The 22,708-nt window shown below is 36.3% G+C and overlaps 1 protein-coding gene across 1 annotated transcript in view; it reads left to right on the forward strand.

Moving 5' to 3' along the window:
- The first annotated feature begins 996 nt into the window (after positions 1–996).
- The window catches only part of TNPO1 (transportin 1), a 105,031-nt gene continuing 83,319 nt past the window's right edge, over positions 997–22,708 (forward strand). Inside the window, exon 1 of the mRNA XM_074282243.1 lies at positions 997–1,108. The gene's annotated coding sequence lies outside the window, so the exon portion shown is untranslated. The remainder of the gene's footprint in view (positions 1,109–22,708) is intronic.

Here is a 22,708-nt window from a genome sequence, read left to right on the forward strand (position 1 = left end):
ACAATGAGGCTTTCTTTCACTTTGGGGGACTTTTCTTCATATTTAGAGAATATACAAGAGTTTTTGTTTTGCTTTTTAAAATTCGATTTTGAGATCAAAATATCAAAAAAAAAAAAAAAAATCAATTTAGAACCGAAAGAGACTTGAGAGAATGCCTGCTACAGTGGAACTACTGCTGAATTTGGAATCTAAAAGACTTGAACTCAAATTCTCAGTCAATTAATTTCTCAGGGTCTCATCTCTAAAGGGAAGAGGCTGAAACAGATGAAGGCTCTCAGCAGCCCTTCCTAGGTAACTCTGGATGGGGGAAGTGGCCGGCCGCTAGGTTGGCCCAGACCACAGGAAGAGGGGCGACAGTCGTAACAGAACAACCGAGCCCGGGAGCCCTGGCGATTAGAGAGAGCCAGCGACGATACAGACTAAAAGGCCTCGGAAGAAGACTCCTAGGCTCTCTGGGGGTGAGGGGAGGGATAGATTGATGTAGCCGGGCACGCCCAGTGCTTTTACACTCTGAATTTATGACTACAGTTTATTGTCCTAATCTGGCTCACCTAGAGTTAACTGGGAGCCAGAGTAATGTTTTTTTCTTGTTCTGCAAGTTGGGGCCGTTTGCTTTCAGTCCCCTCCTCTGTAGCGCTCATAAAGCGCCCTCGAAAGCGCCCCCCCCCCCCCCCCCCCCGCCACATCTGTGGCATTGTGTGCGGCTTTCTGTTCTGCGCGGTTTTGCAATCCTGTCTGTGGGACTTGTGAGCATCAAATCCCCCGCACCCGAGGGAGAAAGTGGGGGGGAGGGGAGGCGCTGCCGCCAAGAGAACAGCAAGCATCGCCCACCTTTTCCTCCCCTCCCGCCCTCCCAAGCCAGCGGTCCCTGAACCAGTTTCCCAGCCCGGGATCCCGTTGCCACGGAGACCGCCCGCCGAACGTTCCCGCGGCCGGGCCCCGCCCCCCGTCCAATCGGACGGGCCCTAGCGGGGAGCCCTGATTCCCTTTGTTCCGCAGCCATTTCGGGGCACGGAGAAGGGGCAGGAGCCGCCTCGCCAGAGGGACCGCGCTTCTGCCGCCGCCGCCGCCGCCGCCGCCGCCAGTGTCTGGGATGGTGTGGGACCCGGTAGGTGGAGAGTGCCCTGCGCCGCCCGGGACTCCGGGGGTGGGGGAGCGGCGGTCCCGGGCTGTCCCTCCATCCTTCCCTCTCGCACCCGCCCGGCCGTTTGGAGCCCGGGGAGCGGCGGCGGCGGCGGCGCGGTTCAAACCCTAACAGCTCCGCCTGCTCCCGGGACGGCCGGGCGGGCAGGGGCGGCGCCGCGGAGCCGCGTCCGCTGGGGAGGCGGGCCAGGAGACGGATGGGCGCTTCGGGCGAGAAGCATCCCGCCCGGGCGCTGCAGAGCATCCGTCGCCGCCGCCGTCCCCGCCGCCCCGCAGCCCCCCGCCCGTCCCCAGCCCGGGACCCGCGGAGAGGGCTCGGGCAGCTGCAGCCTGCAGCCCGGCGCGCCGGCCGCTGCGCCTGGATAATTACGCGCGGCGCCGGCCGAGCCGCGGCTGCCTGCGGGAGCCTTCCCCGACCCCCGCTCCTCCGGCCCGGGAGAGCGGGTGTCCCGCCCAGCGTTTCCCAGGCGCACTTGGTGCGGGGCGGAGAAAGCGCGCTGACTCCGGGCCGGAAGATTCGGGGTCAGGTCCCACCTGCGGCGCTAACCCCCGTGACCTTGGGCGAGCTGCCCGCTCTCCGCTTCCTCCCGTGAAAAGTGAGGGGTTGCCCGAGATGGCGTCCGGTCCCTTCCGCACCTGGATGCGGCTCGTTGTTTTGATTGCTCCTTGATCCTGCCTTGGCCACCAGCAAAAAAAATGGGCTTTGGAAAAGCAGCAGCCGGCTCTGGAATGCTTTCCTTCCTTTCTGAAAGAAAAGTTAATCCCATTTTTATCTAATGGCATACATTTTATTTCACATAAAATACATTTATGTTTAATGGCGTTTTGTATATTTAATTGCACATTTAATTAAATTTTTATTTCATATGAAACATAATTATATTTTAAAATTATTGGAGGGGGTTTAAATGATTATTGGATTAGGCAGGGTTCTGTTATGAGTTCATTGTGCTTTTTAAAAAAAGTGATACCTTGCATGGAAACGTGTCAGCCTCTCTGGGCCTCAGTTTCCTTATCTGTAAAACAGGAGGGTTAGACTACTCCTAAGGCCTCCTCCAGTTTCAAAGCTAGGCCTCAGGTTTGGATCCCACGGCAACAAGATCAGTCCTATCTGGGGGCCTCACTTTAGGAGCTGAACCAAGCCGGAAGGGCTTTGATTGGGGTCCTGTGGATAGACTGTCAATCTGTGAAGTCAGGATTAGCCTAAGGGCAGAGAGGCTCTTTATCCGAAGGTTGGTCACTGAAGGATGCATTTGTATTTATTTTTGGCTGCTGCAATTTAAAGGATTCATCTACTATAACTTAGTAGGTTTGTGATTTACAAGAGTGGAGGAAGTATTCTTACACTGCAGATCACAAATTTTTAAAATATGTAACTAAGTACATTTTAAAGATATTTACTTGAAATAATGAAGGATTCAATTGTGTTTACATAAATAGTAAATATGTCATTCTAAAAAACAGCTGCCTTTTAAATTAAAATCAATCATCTAGCATTTATTAAGGGCCTCCTGTGTGCCAGGCACTGTGCTATGTGTTGAGAATATAAAGAATGGCAAAAAAACAAAGCAAAACACAATAGTTACTGATCTCAAGGAACTCATTAATGGGGGAGACAACTTGTGAACACATACATACAAATAAGACATGTCCAGGATAAATTTTCAAGAATTTCAGAGAGCCAGCAATAAAAGAGGATTGGGAAAATCTTCTTGCAGCAGGTGAGACTTAAACTGAGATTAGAAGGAAGCCAGGGAAGTCAGAAGATGGAGATGAGGAGGATGTTCCCTGCAGGGAGAGGTTTGAAGCAGCCAGTGAAAACTTTATCAGGAAATGTCGTATTTTAGGAACCCCAAGAAAGCCAGTCACTGGATCAGAGAGTGTGCAAAAGGAATGCCATGTAAGACCACCAGAAAGGCAGAAAGAGGCCAGGTTATCGAAGTCTTTAATGCCAAACAAAGGGTTATATATAGAAGTGATGGGGAGCCATGGGGATTGATTCACAGTCAGATCTGCATTTTAGGAAGAATGATTTGACAACTGTAGCTTAGTTTGGAATGGGGAAGAAATGAGGCAGAAACAACAACCAAGTTTTTTGTTTGTTTGTTTGTTTGTTTGTTTTTTTCAGTTAATTTTATGTTTATATATAGTCCAGGTAGTCCAGATGTGAGATGGGGGCGGGGGTTGCACTAATATAGTTGCAGTATCAGAAGAGAGACAGGGGAAGATAGAAGGGATGTTTGAAGGTAGAAATGACAGTATTGATTGTCTAAGGGAATTGAGACTGAAGAATTGAAGTTGATAGTAGATTGGGAGGATGGTGGCTAATAGGGAAGTTAGAAGTTTTGAGGGTAAAGATAATAAATTCAGCTTTGGATATGTTGAGTTTAAGATGGCTAAGGACATTAATTTTGAGGTGTCTAAAAAGCAGTTGTAGATACAAGAGTTGAAAGTCAGGAAAATGATTAGGATTTGGACAAGAATCATGTACATAGAGATGATAATTGAAACTTTGGGAGCTGATAAGATCACCACGTGATCTCCACCAGCTGGAGGAGAGAGTCCAGACAGAGCCCTATAGGACTCCGTCTGTTAGAAGCTTTGAGAAGGCCAGAGAAGGAGGAGTGGTCCCATAGGGAGGAAGAGAATCCAGAGACCAATGTCACAAAGAGAAGAGAGCATCCAGGAAGAATGCAAAGTCTTCTTGGACATCCAGTGTGGAAACCTGCAGGGATGAGGATTGAGAAAAGGCAGTTTAGATTTGACAGTTAAGTGATCATCAGTAACTTTGGAAAGAGCAGTTGCTTTCAAAGGATAAGATTGGAAACCATACTGCAAAAAGTTAAGAAGAGTGAGAAGAAAGGAAGTCAAGTAACTAATTGTAGATGGCCTTCTCAAAAAGTTTAACCATGAAAAGGAGGAGAAATAAGACTGAGCTGGTGGGAGGAGATCAAGTGCTCTCATTGAAAACATTTTACAGTAGTCATTTAAAGCAATCAAAAATATATAAGGTAAGAAAAATCAGAGTCCTTTAAAAAAGTTAAATGTTTTGCTTCCAGTTTTTAAAAAATGTTTTAAAGTGTCAAAAATAGTAATGACTTACTTGGCTTTAAGAAATTTAAATTCAGATACTTCTTGTGTGAGCATGGGCAAATAACTAAATCAATTTAAACCTATTTCCTCATCTGCAAAAATAATATTGATTATTATATTAATAACTAATTGCCTACCTTACAGAGTTGTTTGGCCAGAAACCCAGAGGATCTTCCCCTTCTAGATTTATTATCTATTTATTTAGATTTTTTTTTTTTTTTTTTTGACTAGGTGAAAGAGGAGATTCTTTACCTCAATTGCTATGTAGCCTTAATCACTGAGTGGGTGTGACCTCAGTCAAACTGAGATCTGTTTAATATTTTAGCTTGAAAAGGCCAAAGTCTCCCAATACTTCCAGGGCCATCTCCAGTTGTCTTGATCCATACCTTGTCATTGGACCTAGATGACTCTGGAGGGGAAAGTGAGGCAGGTGACCTTGCACAACCCTCCCTCACTAAATTTAATTCACTTGCAAATTATGACTTCACCTCCCTGATTTCATGGTCCTCTTCTAGAATGAAAAACAAAACATTATCTGTGAGAGTTGTAAGGATCAAATGAGACAGTGTCTGTAAAGTGTTTTTGAAGCTTTGTAAATATTCTCAACTATTCTTGTTATAAACTAAAATAGTGTATATGTTTTTTAATACTCATGATTAGTTTTTCTATGCCTTCATAATATAAAAAGATGCTTCACAAATTCCAGTTTTCCAAGTAATTTAAATTGAAATGGATGTCTTTTTGTTAAGAGTCTCTCCACATCATAGAATCATTGTTTTTTCTAAAAACTAGTTAGGGTAGCTCCTTGCACCATGCATTTTCTTCTGAAGGAAAGGATCTTACAGATCAAACATGCTCAGGTTGGTGTTGGGAAATGGGATGACTATAGTAGATGCATATATCACTGGGCCCAATCATGAAATTTCACCGTAATTTGCCTGCAGGATACAAATGTTGTAGACTTCTTAAAATAATTTCTTATAATATGGTTCATCAGATTAATTCAGAATTGAGTGAGATTAGGAAAATGACAAAAATTAGGCTTTGAAATAATCAGAGATTTATTAAACTCTCCAAGATTGGCAAAATTCCAGCATTATAGGAAGAATCAGTCATATACTGGTACTTCTGTTTACTAGTGATATGGAAGAGTGCAGTAGTGGGGTCTTGGGAGGTTTCAGGGCATAAGATTTAATCCATAACTTCTATATTGGTGTTCCTGGAATACAGCTAAATATTTCATGCAAGAAACAAGACTTGGAGTACCCATCTAAATGAGTGTACATCTTGAAGTTTTGCTTCTTGTTGGAATTAGGATACCTTTTGGAGCAAATGGGCTCAGTATAGAAATAAAGCTATCAACAAACCTCAAGCAGAAAAGACAGTAAAATAGTTTTAAAACTCGGAAGTACCAAAAAAAACCTGATGAATGTGGATGATCTGAAATGAAACATTAGAAGTTGATGAGGTAAATAGGAACAGAGCTAAGGCTGGGACTGGAAGCCTTCAGAGTGAAATAAAGGTGATATAAAACCCACAAGAGAATTTTTAAAATGCATACAGCCAAGTAATAATCTATATGCTCATGAAATTTTAAATATTTCCAGATTCAAATAATATGATATCTCCAAGTATAGAAATGTTATATCTAAGGAATAAAATGATAATAAGCTTACACTTTAGACCTAGTCAGGATAATTAGATTGATCCAAGATGGAGTGATATTAGAAAAACTGCAAAATTAGACCAGTAGGTAACTAGGGATTTAATTAAATACTTGACCCAGACTGGCAAATTTTCTTATTTGGGTGAGTTGTAGAAAAGAAATTTTTGTATAAGTTGAAACTTTCTTAGGACAAATAATTTTTGAACCCACAAAAGAAATGCATTGGGCTTGTTTGTAATAGAAACTGGTAAAGGAAGTGTCTGTGGATGTAAAAGATATGGTCATTTCAGTTTTTAGCAGGAGATGGGAAAAACAAAGAAATTCATTATTATTTAGTTTTCAATTATGAGCAAGTATGGGCATTTGTTATTAAAACAAAAAAATTAATGAGAATTCTGGAATCAATTTCTCTTCCTTCCTTCCTTTCTCCCTTCCTCCTTTTTTTTTTTTTTTTTTTTTTTTTACCATGCTTCCTTTTTTGATTTTTAATTTTTTTCTCAACTATGTTATAATAGTTTTAAAATTTTGATTTCCAAATTCTAAACTTCTTTCTCCCTTTCTCATCCCCCCATCTAAAGAAGGCAAGTAATTATACATATGAAGTCATGCAAAACATAATTCCTTGGAGTCAATTTCATAACACCTTACTGGAATCCAGAAAAAAACTTTTTCCACATACAGGCCAGAGAACTGATGTTTAAAAAGTATCTCTGGCAGAAGAAGAAGGTATTTGTAGAAAAACCAAAAGCAACACAAACAAAACAAAATAAACAAAAAGAATGATGAGAAGAGCACCATGGGGCCTAATAGGAAGTTAAACCAGAAAAAGAATTTGTTTAGCACCTTGCAACAAACACAGAGCCATTAATAAGAGACTTTTCAATATCAAAGGCAGGAAGCCAACTAGAAAATCAGTGAGAGTTCTCTAGCTCATTGGAGTATAAAAGGTACTGTCAGGAACATAAAAGATAAAACAGAGAAGATGTTCTGTGATTTTTTTTTTTTTTTTTTTTTGCTTTGTTCTTTACAGAGGAAGGTATTAAGGAAAGAATTGTAGAGGTTTAGAACTTGGAAGAGATCTCAGGGAGCATATAATCCAACCCCTTTACCTTATAAAAGAAGAATCTTACATTGTCAATGGTTGTGACAGACCAAAGGGCAAACAGCTCGTTAGGAGCTGAGTAGTTTTGTCTAACAGAAAATGATAGAAGTATAGGATGTGTACAGCTGTGTAGTTGACATAGTCACTTAGTATAAATAAAGCATTAGTTCTGACAACCTTCACACGGAATTCTGAAGTATGTGTAAAACAGGGCAGTTGGATGGCACAGTGCATAGAAAGTCAGGAGGACCTGGGTTCAAATTCAGCCTCAGACTCTTAACACATGCTAGCTGTGTGACCCTGGGAAAATCATTCAACTCCAATTGCGCGCTCGCGCTCTCTCTCTCTCTCTCTCTCTCTCTCTCTCTCTCTCTCTCTCTATATATATATATATATATATATATATATACACACACACACACACATATATATATATATGAATGTATATGTATGCATATAATATATGCACATGTCTGTCTATCTCCATACCACAGTATTTTCCCCTCGATCACGTTTACATTGAGTTTTTTTCTCATGACTCTTTGGAGTACTGGTACTAGAAAGTGTGGTTCAAAGAAGATCTGACATCATCAAAGGATGTGACAATCAATTATAAAATTAGTGTTATTCAGGGTGGGGATTTTATTAAAGTTCATGAAATATCTACAGGAATGGGTAAATTAAGTATGGATGTCCTTCCTAAATTCTAGAATAATTAGTACCAAATAATAGTCCTTGAAATATTAAAAAGATAATTTTGATAGATAGAAGAAAAAAGAATGCTCCAGAAGTTTTAGTGTAGTTTTGTCTTAATAGTTGAAAATAGTAATAATAGAATAACACATAATACATAATGATAGTAAAATATGTAATTAAATAATAATAGTAATTAAATAAAAATAGTAATAATAGTAACTAATGGCTTATAATAATAATATAGCAATAATAATTTTAATAGCTTAAAATAGTAATAGTAAGTTAATATGACTCCCACTCCCCCAATAATATACAGACTGAAAACAATAGATTGAAGAAGGGCTTAGATAAATATATAGGTGAGACATAGATGATAGATCCATTAGCATATATGATAATGGTGATTTGAGGAATAGGGATGTTTGGAAATATATCTCTTAATTTTTTTCAGGATTGACATTTTAAAAAAAAAATCAGTATTCTGTGGTTGCATCTCATAGGATCTTTACAGTAATGCTGAAAGAGAGATGTTACTGTGACCATGTTATAGATGACAAATTAAGGCTTAAAAAACCTGATTGATTTGCTCAAGGACAAATAGGAAATAAGTGAAAAAAGATAAAATTAGATTAAGATCTCAGGTAAGAACTTGGTTGCCAAGAGGATCCCACACAATGGTTGGAGAACATCTCCCCAATTGCATTCTCCCCAGATTGAATGGGTGGATTCTTTCTTTGGCATATTCTTCTGTGTCATAAAACCTTATTCATTTATCCCCCATTGATTTAAATACAAGCTAGCCAGCGGTTTTTATCTTTTGTATGTGGAAAGGATTTTTTCTTAAGCAAATTAAGCAAGATTTCAGAAAGAAAGTTTTAAGTTATTTAAGAAAATAAACTACAAGTACTGTATCATTTACATTATAAAACAATATCTGGGAAAATTATGAATCATCCTTACCTATTCATTAAGGCAAGTTCCCTAAAGATTTCTGCCAGGCAGCAGTTTTAGGGTAGTTCCAGTTGCTTCAATTGAACAAAATTATATTCATAAGCATTTGTATTGCTATAATATAAAATATAATTCAGGGCAGCCTTTCCCACAGCTAGCTATAATTAGTGAGCTTCTGGTTCCTCTCTAGGAAAATATGCATAGTTTGCTAATCCATCAGTTCTTAATAATGTAGTTAAAACTTTTAATAATAAAAAAGCCAAAATGTTTATTATGCCCTAGAGAATTCTGAAGATATATAATGTGTTATATCACATTCTTTATCACTTAAAATTAAATTGTAACATCTAATTTGGTGCCTTAGCTCTCAATATCTTGCAAAATCATTAAAAATACATTCAAGAACATACACTGTACTTAAGCATTGAATTTTTGGCAATAGCTCATTAGTCAATCTCTCTAAAAATAAACCTATAAACTTGATTCACGTTTCAGAGCATTTCCATTTTACTTTGTAGATATCTTCCTGATTCAATACCCAAAACTTAAAGAGAACAATTTCATATATCATACAGAGTAGACTGAAAGTCTACATGGATATATTTGAAGACATTTTCCATAAATTGTGTTTCTCCAAAATTCTTAATAAAAAGAATTATGTAGGACAAGCTGTATGACCCTAGGCAACTCAATTAACCCCAATTGTCTCAAAAAAAAAAAAAAAAAAGAAAAGAAAAAAAAAGATGTACTAAGTATGAAGGAGACAGAAATATACCTTTATATCCTATATGTCTCTAGGACTACATATCTTGACTATGATGTCAACAAAATTATCTTCCTGGAGAAGGAAGTAAAGAAAAAGAAATAGAAAATGCCAGTAGTTGGGGCAACCTACTCCCAAGAAGGCTGAGGCTGGTGGATTTCTTTTTTTTTCTTTTTAAAGCTTTTTATTTTCAAAACATATGCAGGGATAATTTGACACTGACCCTTGCATTTTTCTCCTTCTTCCCTCATCCCCTCCCCTAGATGGCAAGCAATTTGATATATATGTTATACATGTTAAAATATATGTTAAATCCAATATGTGTAAACATATTTATACAATTCTCTTGCTACACAAGAAAAATCAAATCAAAAAGGAAAGAAAATAAGTAAGAAGCTGGTGGATTTCTTGAGAGATTCTTCTGAGCTGCAGCTTTCTGGTGCAAGAGTTTGCACTGTTTGGCATTAATATGTTGAGCCTATAAGGAACCATTTCAATGAGTTTGGATAGAAATGATTCTAAAACACATTCTCCCTTAGCAATCATTATTTTATATTTAATACAGTTCTACTGCAAGAGGTGGATAATACAATTGCTTTTGTGATCAATGACAAAGTAGTGAGATATAACTTAGCCAAAGATGCATGTGGATTATACCTCACCTGTACCCACACTATTTTGATTTCTTCTACTAGGAGCCTACCAAATTCCCTCCCCTTCACATCCTATCTTCACTTCCTCCCCACCCCCACCCCCTTTTGATATTCCCAGCAGGGAAAAAAGTGAAAGTTTAAAAGGAGAGAAGTTGATGACCTTGCCAACATTTTTAGGGCCATCTGGATGAGAGTGTTATATTAATGAGATTATGGCCCCATTTTGAGGATTTGTTTCCTATTTAAAGCACTTAACTTTTGCCTTGTCCCTTGATTGGGCAGCACTTATGAGACACTATTGAGCAAATCTAAGCCAATGGTCAAAATAGAGAATTATAGGTGGAAAAATAGAAATTTGTCATAACTAGAAAAAAATAAAAGCTTTGAGGACATTAAAAATGATCTTTATATCTGGACAACAAAGCCCTAGATAATTTCCAGACTTCTTTTCAAAATTTGTAATTCGTTTATATAATAACAACATCATAACAGAAAAACAAGTTTGAAAGACTTAGGAACTCTGATAAAAGTAGCGTCCAACCATAGTTCCAGACAATTGAAAATAAAGCAAGCCATTTATCTACCTCCTGGCAGAAATGATGAATTCAAGGGTCAGAATAAGACAGTTTTTAGACACAGTCATTGTGGGATTTTGCTTTGCTTTGATTGTGCACACTTACTAAAAAGGTTTTGTTACCTTTTTTTCAATTTGGCATACAGGAGAAAAGGAATAATAGGATTGCCTTCTCCCTGGCTCCCCCCCAAAAGAGTCTTTGATGCATTTTCTTTAAATGCTTCAACAACAGGGAATAGAAGGAAGGCTAGGAGGAAATACAGAGAGATCAGTTAGAAAGTTGTTGGAAATCTAAGCAAGAGGTGGTGAAAACCTAAGTGACTGTGATTAGAGACAAAGGGCTGGATGTGAGAGGGTTTGTGGAGACAGGAACTGATTGAGTAGTTGGGCTGAGGAAAGCTGAGCAGTCAGTGAATAATGAAGTAAACCAGAAATACAGAAACACCGTCTTAAAATATATTTTATTCTCTACTTTTGATTTCATCATTTCTCTGCCAGGAGACAGAAATAGGGAAATTTACAAGAGAGATGGGTTTGGGGAAGAATCATGATGATCTCAGATTCAGATATACAGTATTGAATTTGAGAAGTCTCCATAATGCATCCAATTTGGAATGTCCAATAGGGGAAGGGAAAGGGAACCAAGATTTATTAAGCAGCTGCTTATTTACTAAGCATTGTGCTAAATGCTTTATAAATATTATCTCTCTTTATCCTCCTAACAACCTTGTGAAGTAGTTGCTGCTATTATTATTTCCATTTTACAACTGTGAAGCAGAAGTTTTATGACTTAGTTCTTGTCACAGAGCTAATAGGTGAGAGAGCTGGATTTGAACTTTTGTCTTCCTGATTCCAGGCTTAGTGCTCTATCCTCTGCAGAAAGGTGAAATTGTTGTTCTTCAGAGAGTGACTGTTACTAATGCCAGACTGCAGCTCAGGAGAGAGGTAGAGGCTAGATTTATAGATCATCTTCATAGATATGATAATTAAACGCATAGTTGCTAATGGGGTTACTTACCCAGGAATGGTAGAAAAGGACCTAGGATAGAGCTAGGATGAATAATCAATTATTTAAAAATATATGACTCAGAAGAGAAAAGTATAGCCTTTAGTAATGGCTTTCTTCCTATAAAGTGTCACCCATGGATAAGTTAATATCATGAAAAATTTGTTGATAGATGCAACCACAGAGATAGCATTATTCAGCACATCTCCAGGCATTTATGCTTGACTCTGTGCTATCTTAACAATATTATCAGTGATTTAGATAAAGACATGAATGGCTTGCTGATTTTTTTTTTTTAAGTTATCCCTCTTGAAGGGATAATGAATGCATTAGATGATAAAATCGGGATTCAGAAAGCTCTTGACTTGTGAGGTTGGCCAGAATCAATGGAATTTAATGCTTAGTTTAAAGAAAAAACAAACAAACAAAAAGTCAACTTTACAGTTATGAGCTATGACTAGGGTACCATTTAGTCTGAAAACAATCTGGAGGTTTTTTGTCCTACAAATATGGTGTAAGCCCATACCTTGATACAAGAGGCAACAAACCTAATGCCTTCTTAGACTGTGCTAAGAGGATCAGAGCATCCATGAATAAGAAGGTCATAGTCCTGCTCTGTTCTGCTCTGATGAGATGCTCTCTGGATTATTGTGTTTAAATTGAGACATTTTAGGGAAGGACTCTGATAAGGTAGAGATTGTTCAGAGGGATGTAATCAGGATGGCAAAAGGCCTTGAGTCCATCCATGCTATGGTATTAGAAGCAATATTGTACTCCCATCCTTATACTAATATTTCCTTAAAAGACCATCCTCTACACTTTATTGGCTTGTCAGCTCAAGGTTCAGACTGTGAAGCTCACTTCCTCATTGTCTGTATCCCAAACAGTCACAGAGAGTTCCAGGTACCCATACTTTTTGATGGTTGGTTGGTGTACCATGATGAACAACTCAGCAGCAGAAAAAATTCATTTAGCTGAACCAGCTTGAAGCATCCACAGAACATAGCCTTGTTGAATATCAAGCTCATGCTAAATAAATCTCACTTTTTAACTGTTGAATGACTTATGAAGATCTCATTTTGTGTCAGTATCCAACATAAATTACCAGGGCATCGTCCTGAGTTGAGCCAAGTCTAGGACATATGCCATAAAGAGGATGTTGGGGGTGTTTACCCTAGAGAAAAGATGAGATGAGTAGTAGAACTTTATTCCAGGCTACTTGAGAAGGAGGTGAAGGATATAAGAATATTTAATTTGCAAAAGATGTGTCTTTCAGGGCATAATCTTCAAGTATTTGAAAAGCTTAAGAAAAGGAATTAGACTAATACTCTTACTCTGCTTGGCTTCCAAGGGAAGAATCAGGACCCAAGATTAGAAATTTCAAAGATGCAAATTTGGGCTTGATATAACGTGGGATAGGAATTGAGGGACAAGAGGAACCTTGTTCACCATGAGAACTATCATAAAGTGAAATGGTCTCCCTCATTTGGTAGTGCATTAACCTTCAGGGGAATTCTTTAAGCAAAGGCTGGAGGTCCTCTCATCAGAGACAGTACAGAAGGGATTTCTAGATGGATACCAGTTGGATTAGATTGTCCTGCAGGCTTCCCTGAGATCTCTTCCAATTCTAACATTTTGTGATTCAGTTACCTCAGCAAGAAAATTCTGTTCAGCTAGATAGAAAATTGAGAAATCATTTCCCCAGCTCCTCCCTATAGGGTCCTGTTTAGTTCTTGAAGGCTCTTTGCTTGTTTTCCAGTCCCCTTATATTATAGTCATCCTGATCTATATCTGGTCCAAGAGGGCTCTGGAGAAGAAACCAAGACTGATGACTGCACGGCCCACCTGTACTTAAATCCAACTCAGTTACATGTAACTGTCGTCCCTGACGTCATGGTCCTCTCAAGAACAAGAACAAACAATAACAGCTCCCTTATACACAATTGTTCTTGGGCCCGCTATGATCCATCAACAATGGCCTACTTGCCTTGCACACCCACTATGCGCCATCTTCTCTCTGTGTGTTTCTGCAGTTATCCCCCAGGTCCTGGAATGCACTCCTCACTTTTCTCTCTTACAATCCCTGACTTCCTTCAAGACTTAATCAGGAGCCATCTTCTGCAAGACTTCCTGACCTTCCTCCAGTGTCTCTTTCCTCTAGGATTGCCTTGTATCTCTCTATTCCAGGAGTTCTTATCCACAATCTATGTATGAGCTTTTCCTAAAAAAATATTCTTATAAATACCTTTTAATTTAATTGACTTTGTTTATAATCCCATAGATTCTATTTTATTTAAATCTGATGAGTACCTTTTTTTTTTTTTTTTTTTCCTGAGGCTGGGGTTAAGTGACTTGCCCAGGGTCACACAGCTAGGAAGTGTTAAGTGTCTGAGACCAGATTTGAACTTGGGTCCTCCTGAATTCAAGGCTGGTGCTCTATCCACTGTGCCACCTAGCTGCCCCGAAAGTTAAAATTTTAGAGTTTAGAAACTCTCCTTAGAAAGTTAAAATTTTACTTTACACAGGAAATAGTCTCAGTAGTCAAAACAAAATTTGTCCAGATTGCAGTCATTAAAGAATCATATTCTTAGTACAGGTAGAGACATATAAACCGAAATCTCTTAAGGAATAGCTTCTGTAGATTAAAAAAAATAAATAAAAAATAAAATAGAATTTTGAATTCTTATTTCTGCTTTTAATAAATAACTTGTTTTAAAATCTTTATTAGATAATAATAGCTTACATTTATATAGCAGTCTTAAGTGGATTTCTTCAAGCAATCAATTGAGATAAGTAGTGCAAGTATTCTCACTTTAAAATGAAGAGACTGGTTCAAAGAGTTTAGGTAAATCTCTTCAGAGTTAATAGCTAGGAAAGGTAGAAATCAGAACTTGAGCTCAGATCTTCTGACTCCAGTTGAATAGGATGTCCAGTAGACTTCTTAAATTCACTATTTCCAGAACAGAAGTCCTCTGAACTCTTCTCCCCATTCGTGGAGAAAGCAGCACTATCTCCCCAGTCCTTCAGGCTCACTATCTAGGTGTCCTTCTCCACTCATAACCTAGCCCTGACACACACTCTCTGACTCAGGGATAATGACCTCTAGGCTCATCCAGGACCCCCTCTTTGGTTATCCCCTGGGTCTGGGACACACTTGCCTCTTCCCCTACCTACAACTACTGACTACCCTGGCTTCCTTTAAATCCCCTGGAAAATCCTACTTTCCACAGACAGCCTTCCCCAATCCTCCTTAAATCTGTGCCTTCTCTCGGTTACACATTTCCTGTTTTATCCTATATACTTAGCTTGTTTTGAATGTATTTATTTGCATGTTGGCTCCCCCATTAGGTTATAAGCCCTTTGATCACAAAGATTTATCTTCTGCCTTTTATAATAATAAATTTTCATTGAATGATTGAACCTTCTCTAATTCTACAAATATCTGATATTTTCAGAAAAATAACCTTGCATCAAACCAACTAGCTATTAGTTTGAAATCAATTCTTAATGACCATAATACCCATCTCTTTTTTTATTCAATGGCTATTTTATTTCTGCTTCCCATTTATTGAAGCAGACTTCAATTTTCTCCTGGAATTATGAAATCAAACTCTTGACTCTCTAGGAAAGAAGGTATAATATACAAATTTCCCAGAAATTCTTTTTTAAAAATTTATATTGATACTCTGTTTTTTATTCATTTTAGACTATATCCTTTCCCTCTTCCCCCAGCATAACATCCTTTGTAACGAAAACAAACAAACAAAAAAATTTAAAGAAGGGGAGGGAGATGATAGTCTGTGTAAATGGTAGAAGAAGAATTTGAATTCAAGAGCTTCTGACACCAAAATACTCACTATTTCAGCGAATTTTTTACTTTTGGTTTTTTGAGCTAGCAAGAGGATTCAGCTTGTTTTTTAGCCATATGGACAAGTTTTTCTTGTCCAATCATTTCATAATCCCATTTAGGGTTTTCTTGGAAAAGTTTGGAGTAGATTGCCATCTTCACCAGCTCATTTGACAGATGAGGAAACTGAGGCAAACTGGGTAAAGTGACAGGCCCAGCTAATGAATGTTCTGAGACTGGATAAATCTTCCTTATTCCAAGCCCAGTGCTCTTTTTATTGTACTACCTAGCCAGCCACCTTGCAAATAGATGCTTGCAAAAAAAATATAATCAAATAACTTGAAATAGATATGATAAAAAATATATCCTCATAATAACTCTTATTTCCATTGTTTTTTGCGGGGAGTGTCAGATCTATGATTTCTCTGATTAGGGAATATGAAGACTTGGTCCCTGACCAATCCTGCTGATAAACAGTAGGAGGTATAGTGAATCTAGGACTGGTCAGTTACAGAAAATTTTATCAATATGAATTTTTATTTGTAAGCAGTTTATATTTTGAGATTGAAATAGTCTTAGTCCTCTATATGTATATATTCATTTTCAATATGTTTTAATGCTTATTTGTAGATAAGGAGTTCTTTGGAAAATTACATACAAAAACTAGACATTTTAATTGTGAATCGTGTTAAAGATTTTTTTCGAAATGACAATAAGTAAAAATTTGTAAAATGTCAACAGGAAACTTCATATTTGACCTTCAATAATGATTTCCCTAATTTAGGACTCTGCAAATTGATTAATTTTTAATATTTGTAGATTATTTTCTTAGGTATCATTCAGATAAAAATATAATAGAAGTCTTTGAGATTCTGCTTTTTTTTTTTTCATTAAATCAGTATATCTAAAAGGGAAAATCTAAAAACACTGGGAAATCTAACCTTTTCAATGAAATTTACCCCAGTTGACATAAATTGAATTTTTCTTTTAAAAATGTTTCCATTTATTTAACAAAGATCAATTTGTTTCTGCAGCAGGAATTTTCTTATCATGCTTTAATTTTTGATGCTTCCCATACAGTTTTTCCTCCCATAAAATAAATGTATCATTATGATTATTCTGAACTCTCCAAGGGCCTTTTTCCTACAGAGATCTGAAAAGCCATGTTGGAAGAATAATATGCTTTCCCTGAACTAAAGGTTATTTGCCTCAGGCTTTTTGCAGCTTCCACTGGTGCTTTTCATTGTAATAATTTTGAATGTTATTTAATTGAATGTGCCCAATATGGTTGCTGAGTTTTTAAAATGGAATTTCATACATTAAACAGTCAAGTATTAAAGTTACTGTTCCCCAAAGACAAAAACAAAACAAGAAAAAACTGATAAAGAATATATGCAGTTTTTCCGTTGGTGCTTTAAGGGAGTGTTGATTTTTTTTTTTTTTTTTGCTATTTCTGTTTCTATACAGACAAATAATTGCATTTGAGTTCATTCAATCTCCAGCATACAGCTATACTCCTTTTTGCCATTAATTTGATCATATCAGGGCTTGCTTTTGGATCTTAGAAAAACTAAAGATCCTAAATTTAAAACAGTTTTTAATAAAGTCGTCCTTGTGTGTGTTTTAAGGTTGGTAGCTTTCCTGCCTTAACTATTTAATAACTACAAATCATTAACCTCTGACTTGGTTTCTTTCTCTTGAAATATGAGGATAATATTATAACACTTACCTCCCAGAGTTGCAATAAAGGTTTTGTAGACTTTAAAATATTATATAAATAGTACTCGGGTCATTTTTTTCTCAGTGGAAATGTTTTGAAAATTTTGTCTTTTATATCATTTTAATAACTTGAAATTAAGTACTATATGTACTATATAATTACTATAAAAATATAACTAAAATAGGGTTTCTTATTCTATCTACTATATCCTAAGAAGACAGAAAATCTCTTCTATTAAATAAAAACAACTCTTGTGCTCAAATTTTCAGGATAATAATTTTTCATTTGAGATTAGTTTTACGGAATTATAGAATCCTGATTCTGCCATTTTAATTCTTGCCCTTTAACTCTAGATATTTTCAGGAAGAAATTAAATAAAAATGGAAATATGTAAAAAATGAGCATATATGTATAACCAAAAAATGTCTACAGTTATAGATCATTGGATTGAAAGCTGGAAATATCTTCCAATGTTACTTAGCCTAACAACCCTATGTATAGAATGGTTAAATGACTTGCCCATAGATACAATAATAAGTGGTAGATTTGAATTAATATAATCAAATCCATGCCATATTTTAAAAATTTTCCCCAGTTACATGTAAAACAACATTTTTTGGTTATATTTACACTTTTTTTTTTACATATTTCCATATGAATCATTTTGGCAGAGAAAAATCAGAACAAAAGGGAAAAAAACATGGGGGAAAAACAAGGAAAAAAACCTGAACATAATATGTGTTGATTATATTCAGTCTCTATAATTTTCCCTCTGGATGTAGATGGCATTTTCCATCCAAAGTTTATTGGAATTGCCTTGCATCACTGAACTTTTGAGATGAACCAAGTCTATTACAGTCGATCACTGCACAATCTTGTAATTGCTGTATATAATGTTTTTCTGATTCTGCTTGTTTCACTCAGTATCAGTTTATATAAATTTTTCCTAATTTCTAAAATTAGGCTTTTCTAAAATCAGCTTGTTCATCACTTTTTATAGAACAATTAATATTCCATTACTTTCATATATCATAATTTATTCAACCCTAAATTCACGCCATTCCCCAATTGATGAGCGTTGACTCATTTTCTAGTTCTCTGCCACCACAAAAAGAGGTACTACACAAATGTTTACATATTTCCTTTTTCCTCTTTTATGATTTCTTTCTAATTACACTTCTGGATCAAAGGGTATGCACAAGTGCTACTACTGGGCTTATATCCCAAGGAAATAGTAAAGAAGGGAAAGGGACCTGTATGTGCCAAAATGTTTGTGGCAGCCCTTTTTGTAGTGGCTAGAAACTGGAAAATGAATGGATGTCCATCAATTGGAGAATGGTTGGGTAAATTGTGGTATATGAAGGTTATGGAATATTATTGCTCTGTAAGAAATGACCAGCAGGATGAATACAGAGAGGCTTGGAGAGACTTACATCAACTGATGCTGAGTGAAATGAATAGAACCAGAAGATCGCTGTACACTTCAATACTGTATGAAGATGTATTCTGATGGAAGTGGATATCTTCAACATAGAGAAGAGCTAATCCAATTCCAATTGATCAATGATGGACAGAAACAGCTACATCCAGAAAAGGAACACTGGGAAATGAGTGTAAACTTAGCATTTTTTTGTTTTTCTTCCCAGATTATTTTTGCCTTCCGAATACAATCCTTCCTTTGCAACAACAACAAAAAAAAAATTCGGTTCTGCACATATATATTGTACCTAGGATATACTATAAGATATTTAATATGTATGGGAATGCCTGCCATCTAGGGGAGGGTTGGAGGGAAGGAGGGGAAAATTCGGAACAGAAGGAGTACAAGGGATAATGTTGTAAAAAATTACCAATGCATATGTACTGTCAAAAAAAAAGTTACAATTATAAAATTAATTAAAAAAAAAAAAAAGGGTAGGCACAGTTTGATAACTTTTTGAGCATAGTAGTTCCAAATTGCTCTCCAGAATGGTTGGATCAGTTCACAACTCCACCAACAATGTATCAGTATCCCAGTGTATTCCCCCTCCCCCATATCTCTTCCAACATTTTCTTTTTCTTTTTCTGTCATTTTAGCCAATTTGATAGGTGTGAAGTGATACCCCAGAGGTGTTTTAATTTGCATCCCTTTAATCAGAAATGCACAGCCATGTTATATTAAGGAAAATGCCAATATTTTAAATCTTTTTTCTTCTGCTCTTACAGACTTATGCCCTTTGAGATTATCATTTCTAAATCAACAAAAAAAAAATTTCAAATAAGTAGACATTCCAGATTAACTGGGTAAGCATACCCATTTAATTGCCTAATTGATTCTAGCTGTTTTGGAGTAAAATCTTTCTAAAATCAGTTACAAACTTGTACTCTGAAACAAAACATAATTTTTTTTCTTGATGCCTGGGGAACACTATTACAAAACATCCCTAACTGTACTTTGCTCTCTTTATATGTTACTGCAATGTCCTTGGAATTATTAATGCATATAAGCTTGTTTGGCTTCTCACTAAAGGGTTCCAGACACTTTTTAGAGTTTATTGTCTTCAGATCAAGTTTCTTTCTTCTCTCTAAATGTATTCTGTATTGTGTGACACTGTATAGTTTTGGTTTTTTTAAAACCCTAATGGGATATAAACTTCTTGGGGTCAAGAATTCTTTCCTTTTTAAAAAAAATCTTTATTTCCCCAATGCCGAGCACCTAATAAGTTATTAGTGAATTTTTGTTGCCTTGAACTGAATTGAATCTCACAGCCCAACATTACACTTTGGTAAAGATTGGGTTCAAGGTATAAAAGAAAATTGAATAAATTGTTTTATATTACTACCTGTACTTAAAAAAAGTATATAATAGGAAAAAAAAGTATATTCTCATTGCTTATCCCAGTGCTCATAACCCATGCTTGTTGTAATCTCAAATAGCATCATTTTATTTCCTCTGAATCTCAGTTTCCTAATATGTAAAATAAAGGCCAATATTTGCTTTCCTTAAGTAGGCCTCAAGAGTATTGTAAAGAGTGAATCCAAAATAGATGTTAAAATACTTGACAGAAGCATAAACTACTATAAATATGAGAGTTTTATTAATAATAATACTAAAGTAAGTAAAATTAATATTAAGTATATTAAAATATAATAAAATGGTTTGTAGAAACTTAGACCACTCTAAACAAGGCAAACACATTATTAGGAATAATATAAAAGCATCACAGTCTATATCAATGTTTCTGCTTGAAATATAGTTATTTGTATCACTTCAAATAATTATTTTTCAATGTTCTCAATACACAACATAAAATTTTAAAACTATTTTTGTTGGTGAAATCATTATTTTAAGAAAATCATGTTTTTAATGTATTCCTTTTAAGAAAGGGTCAGAAAATAGAAGGTTTTATTTGAGTTTTTGTTGGAGGAAAAAGTTCAATGGAAAAATTATTAGAAAGAAATTTCAATATAAAAAAACAATAAAATATAACATGAAAAGGAATAACAGTAATTTCTATCTTAAATTATCATAAACATACTATTTACTAACAGAATTCCATCTTAGCAAACATGACAGGTCATCAAATATTTAAAAGGGCATTTTCTTGGGATGTTTCATCCATTCCATCCAGAGATGCACATTGAAACCTGTTCCTCCTGTCCATGTCCTTGGTAAGTTTGCACTGAACAAATTAGGGATCTTCCTCACATTATCCCTGGCCTTCATTAGCACAGCAAACAGCTACCTTAAAATTTTTAAACATTCATTGTATAATATATTTTCAAAGATGACATTTTCTTGTGGAAGTTGTATAATAAGAGATATTTTGTAGATGTCTGGGAATTGGAAACTTTGGATCAGAAGAACTTAGGAACCAAAAGATAGGCTTTTATATGTACTTTCTATTGTGTATAAATACAACTTATTAAAGTTAATATGATTCTCCCAATATTTGGCATTCTTTTTAGAGTTTTTAATGGATTTTGTTTTGGTAAAAGATATTTCTTGCTTGAGTTGAAGATCCATTGGTGTGATAGTTCATATCGTTGAGAGCTACAATGCAGTTCCTGTTCTTAAAAGGAAGCTGGTGAGATCTAGGAGAGAGTATAGAATTTCTTAAAAGGAATGCAAAGTGGAAAGTCTCAAGTTGGGAGCCCTCAGAAGTCTTTACCAGTCCTCATTTTGCTCCAGTTAATTCATTTCTTATCAAAATCCCCAGCATATAATTCTGTATCCTCTACCAGATCACCCAAGTTTCACATTTAAGGGAAAAAAAAGCAACCACAGCTTCCAGAATTAATGCTAATTAAATTTCTGTGGGAAAATACTCTACCATTTTGGTTCCCCTATTAGTCTTCAAAATACTCAACTCTCTCATACATTCAAAATAAAAATATTTTATATTTGATCTATAAATCAGATCAAAATTATTAACTAATTTAATTTAAATTTAAAAATAATTTTAGGATAAAAATAAATTTAGGATATATGCTTTTCAGTGTGAATATGTATCTAAGGACATCTGTTAAATTGACTATCTTGACTTGTGAATAAACAAGGTATTGGAGGCAGCTTTGGGCAATGGAAATAAGAGTATTTAAAATTGGGGGATTTGGGTTTGAAAGCCAGCTTTAAACTTTTAAGTGAAGACTTTGAGAAAATGACTTAATCTTAGAAAATTTGTATTCTAACTAGGTGGTGAAAGGGATGATGCTTATCTGATGGAATTTTCATAAGAAACAGGAGGAAATGAGCATTTATTAAGCACCTATTTCCCATTTTACCCTCATAACAGCCTAGGAAGTCAGCACTATTATTATTCCCGTTTTGTAGTTGAAGAAAGTAAGACAGTCTTAAGTAACTTGTTATATATGCAATAAGTGCCTGATTCCCCATTTGAACTTGGGTCTTTCTGACCACAGATCTAAGCTGCCTTCAGTTAGGAGTGAGTAAAGTGTTATATTGATTTGACCTATTTAAAAGAACTGGAAGTGGAATAGTATTTATACTACACACACATACACACACACACACACACACACACACACACACACACACACACACACAAAGCAGTATTCATAGGGATTTCAGAAAAAAGGAATATAGAACTTGTTAATAGAGCATTGAGGCAGCTAGTGGTGCTGTTAATGGAGTGCTGGGCCCAAGTTCAAATCCGGTCTTAGATTCGTCTTCCTGGATCCAAATGTGACCTCAGACATACTTACTAGCTGTGTGATCCAAACAAGTCACTTCTCTATTTGTCTTAATTCTCTAGAGAAAGACATGGCAAACCAATACGATTTTTTTTCCAAGAAAAACCCACGATCAGTATGGGCCACAGGATATAGGAAGAATTGAACACAACTGAATATAATATAAAACTGTATGGTCTAGATGACATTTCTTAAAATATGATTCAGTCACTGCCCCTAACTAGGTGCATGACATTGGGTCAGTCCCTTAAGCCTCTCTTTTTTCATTTATAAAATTAACAAAATTAGCTAATATTACATT

The sequence above is a fragment of the Sminthopsis crassicaudata genome, chromosome 1 (assembly GCF_048593235.1).
Source record: "Sminthopsis crassicaudata isolate SCR6 chromosome 1, ASM4859323v1, whole genome shotgun sequence".
In the NCBI taxonomy this organism is placed as follows: domain Eukaryota; kingdom Metazoa; phylum Chordata; class Mammalia; order Dasyuromorphia; family Dasyuridae; genus Sminthopsis; species Sminthopsis crassicaudata.